We start from the raw sequence: 4,982 nt of genomic DNA on the forward strand, positions 1-4,982 counted from the left end.
TGTGTTTGCCACGCGACCGTCACCTTGACCACATGTGTTTGCAACGTGATCCTCACCTCGACCACATGTGTTTGCAACGCGATCCTCACCTCGACCACATGCGTTTGCCGCGTGACCATCACCACGACCACATGTGTTTGCCACGCGACCGTCACCTCGACCACATGTGTTTGCAACGCGATCCTCACCTCGACCACATGTGTTTGCAACGTGATCCTCACCTCGACCACATGTGTTTGCAACGCGATCCTCACCTCGACCACATGTGTTTGCCGCGTGACCATCACCGCGACCACATCTGTTTGCAACGCGATCCTCACCTCGACCACATGTGTTTGCCGCGTGACCATCACCGTGACCACATGTGTTTGCCACGCGACCGTCACTGCGACCACACGTGTTTGCCACATGACCGTCACTGCGACCACATGTGCTTGACATGTGACCGTCATCGTGACATGTGTTTGCCACGCGACCGTTACTGCAACCACATGTGTTTGCCACACGACCGTCATCGCGACCACACGTGTTTGCTATGCAACCGTCACTGCGACCACACGTGTTTGCTACGCAACCGTCACTGCGACCACATGTGTTTGCTACGCAACCGTCACTGCGACCATATGTGTTTGCCATGTGACCGTCATCGCGACCACATGTGTTTGCCATGTGACCGTCATCGCGACCACATGTGTTTGCCATGTGAGCGCCATCGCGACCACATGTGTTTGCCATGTGACCGTCATCGCGACCACATGTGTTCGCAACGTGACCGTCACTGCGACCACACGTGTTTGCCATGCGACCGTCACTGTGACCACATGTGTTTGCCACGCGACCGTCACTGCGACCACACGTGTTTGCCACGTGACCGTCACTGCGACCACACGTGTTTGCCACGCGACCGTCACTGCCACCAAACGTGTTTGCCACGCGACCGTCACTGCGACCACACGTGTTTGCTACGCGACCGTCACTGCGACCACACGTGTTTGCTACGCGACCGTCACTGCGACCACACGTGTTTGCCATGTGACCGTAATCGCGACATGTGTTTGCCACGCGACCGTCACTGCAACCACATGTTTGCCACACGACCGTCACTGCGACCACATGTGTTTGCCATGTGACCGTCATCGCGACATGTGTTTGCCACGCGACCGTCACTGCGACCACATTTGTTTGCCATGTGACCGTCATCGCGACATGTGTTTGCTACGTGACCGTCACTGCGACCACACGTGTTTGCCATGTGACCATCATCGCGACCACACGTGTTTGCCACGCGACCGTCACTGTGACCACATGTGTTTGCCACGTGACCGTCACTGCAACCACATGTGTTTGCCACGCGACCGTCCCTGCGACCACATGTGCTTGCCATGTGACCGTCATCGTGACATGTGTTTGCCACGCGACCGTCACTGCAACCACATGTGTTTGCCACGCGACCGTCCCTGCGACCACACGTGTTTGCCACACGACCGTCACTGCGACCACATGTGCTTGCCATGTGACCGTCATCGTGACATGTGTTTGCCACGCGACCGTCACTGCGACCACATGTGTTTGCCACGCGACCGTCACTGCGACCACACGTGTTTGCCACGCGACCGTCACCGCGACCACACGTGTTTGCCACGCGACCGTCACTGCGACCACGTGCGCTCCAAGGTTCCCAATATTCCCATTCCAAGGATTTCATTTCCCAGCAGGTGACGGAGTGAGGATGGAAAGGGCGTTTGTAGATTTGGAGACCTCTTTATAACTCGATCAGATTCGGGAACCATTCGTGGCGAGATCGCCATTCATTTTTTAAAACATTACATGCTTCACAATGCATCACGTGTGCCGGAACTTTCTCAACCATCAGAGGTGTCGGATCGGCCCACAGCGGCTGCTGAACTCGTTTTGGGGGTAAAATGGTCTCTTCTGGTCAAACGTTGCTCCGAGCACAGAATCAGAGGGGACTTTGCAGTGGCAGATCAGCAGTGTGATCCATTACCTAGCAGCTTGCTATTGCTCGCCAAGCGAGTCGTTCCGTATCTACCGTGTCGTTGGAGTGCTTGCTTGAGTGCTCTCCAAGCTGATTGGCAACCGAGGATCACGTGTCCTAAAAGCCTGCTCTGCTGCCCATGATCAAAAATCGAAGACCGAACGATTGTGCGGACTACTGTGTTGTATTGATGTGTCAAGTTTCAGAACAATCAGCCCAGTGATAAGGGAGGAGTAGCAAAAATAGCAAAAACTTAACGGACGGACATCACGATCCATTTTATAAAAGTTAATGTCTTCGAGAATCGAGACGAGATGACCTAAAAAGGAGCAAAAACGGATACCCTGTAGACATATATGAACTGACTTCCAATCATCAGCAAGGTCATGTAATCCATCATCGCAGTTGATATGAAATCCTACCTTTTGTCCAATAACCTCATCTCAGATCATCAATTTGGTTTTAGACCAGGTTGCTCCACCTTGGGCATGCTGCGTCGACTCACCCAACAATGGATGGAGGCCCTCAATGTCAGACATGAGATCCGCGCGGACTTCCTGGACAAATCTCGTCCTTTTGAGAGAGTCTAGCATCCTGCCTTACAATCCAGACACTCTACCTTTGGCATCCAAGGCCAACTCCACACAGGTCTTTCTGACTTCCTCAACTCTGCTAACCAATGTCTGGCACTCAAACAAAATCCTTTCATTTCCTCTCCCGAGAAAGACTCCTGATCTTCATCAATGATCTCTCTGACTCTCTGGAAAATCCTCTTTATCTATTTGCTGATGACTCCAACCTCTGCCATGACATCCCTCATCCTTCAGACAGGCAGGCTTCATCTTCTTCCCTCTCTTCAGACTTTGAAAGAAATCACAAGCTGGTCAAACACTCGGAACATGTCTTTCAATCCTCACAAATCTCACACTCTCACCATCTCTCTCCGAAAGGACCATCTGGAAAACCCTCCTATATACGTTCTTAACAACCCTCTTGAGGAAGTTCCGTCATTCAAATTCTAATCTCCAGTCGTCTCATCTCAAGTCAGTCATCCCAACTCTCATCTCAAATCAGTCATCCCAACTCTCATATCCAGTCACCTCATCTCCATTCAGTCATCCCAACTCTCATCTCCAGTCATCTCATCTCAAATCAGTCATCCCAACTCTCATCTCCCATCATCTCACTTCCAGTCAGTCATCCAAACTCTCATCTCCAGTCATCTCCCATCTCCAGTCATCCCAACTCTCATCTCATCATCTCCCATCTCCAGTCATCCCAACTCTCATCTCCAGTCATCTCATCTCCAGTCAGTCATCCCAACTCTCATCTCGAGTCAATCATCCCAACTCTCATCTCCAGTCATCTCTCATCTCCAGTCAGTCATCCCAACTCTCATCTCCAGTTACCTCTAATCTTCCGACAGTCATCCTAACTATCATCTCTAGTCATCTCTCATCTCCAGTCAGTCATCCCAACTCTCATCTCGTCAGTCATCCCAACTATCATCTCCCATCTCCATTCAGTCATCCCAACTCTCATCTCCAGTCATATCTCATCTCCAGTCATCCCAACTCTCATCTCCAGTCATCTCAAATCAGTCATCTCACTTCCAGTCAGACATCCCAACTCTCATCTCCAGTCATCTCTCATCTCCAGTCAGACATCCCAACTATCATCTCCAGTCATCTCTCATCTCCAGTCTTCTTCCAGTTTCCCTCTACCATCTGGACCAACATAGAGTTATCTTGTGTCAGAATCACCAAACTTCGCACCCAGTGCTGGGATTAGAACTACTGTGCGGACTGAGTGTGCCAACAAAAAACAAGTACCAACAAACACTGTGGGGTAAATTAAAACCAGAACGGCACTCGGTAGAAAGCATACCTCCACCTGGCTGAACAGTTTATGTTTTGTATCCATTGATAGGCCAGATCTGGATTCAGACCTAATCGGCTTGTTATTGTCACCTTCCTAACAAATCCACCCAGTTTTGTAACATTAACTCGTCCATAATGTTTTGTCATATCACGTTCACAGACAGACAAACGGACAAACAGGGGTGAAAATATAACTTCTGTCCACCTTTTGTGACAGAGATAACAAAAACAAGGTGTACATTCCTCTGTAACCCAACGATCTAAAGATTGTTTAAGTCGATGCTTCGTGCCTGAAAGACATTGCACGAACACTGTATCATCTCCAGTCATATACAATAACACCTTGTGGTCCACATTTGAATACAATAACACCTTCTGGTCCACATTTGAATACAATAACACCTACTCATGCACATTTAAATATAAGAACACTTTCCGGTCCACATTTGAATACAATAACACCTTCTGGTGCACATTTGAATACAATAACACCTACTCATGCACATTTAAATATAAGAACACTTTCCGGTCCACATTTGAATACAATAACGCCTTCTGGTGCACATTTGAATACAATAACACCTACTCGTGCACATTTTAATATAAGAACACTTTCCGGTCCACATTTGAATACAATAACGCCTTGTGGTCCACATTTGAATACAATAACACCTACTCAAACACATTTTAATATAAGAACACTTTCCGGTCCACATTTGAATACAATAACACCTTCCGGTCCACATTTGAATACAATAACACCTTCCGGTCCACATTTGAATACAATAACACCTTTCTGTCCACACTTGAATCCAAATTTTTTTTTTTGTATACAAAGATTACAAGATCGAGGCTGGTGTAAGAGCTAACATTAATCACAAAAAGACCAACTGACACATAAAACAGTGATTTTCCCACCAATAATGTGGATCATGTCCGTGAAGTTATAGAATATTAATGTTGTACTTTGTTATTTTGATTGTTTGTTTTTTAATCGCGAAACTTGGTGTTTTCATTGTTTATATTGTAACTTCATGCAGTACTATATTTCAAATTGCTTTTTAACTCACAATGTTGAACGCTGAGGCCACCATGATGGGTCACTC

This window comes from Myxine glutinosa, chromosome 5, assembly GCF_964187855.1.
Source record: "Myxine glutinosa chromosome 5, kmMyxGlut1.1, whole genome shotgun sequence".
Taxonomy (NCBI): domain Eukaryota; kingdom Metazoa; phylum Chordata; class Myxini; order Myxiniformes; family Myxinidae; genus Myxine; species Myxine glutinosa.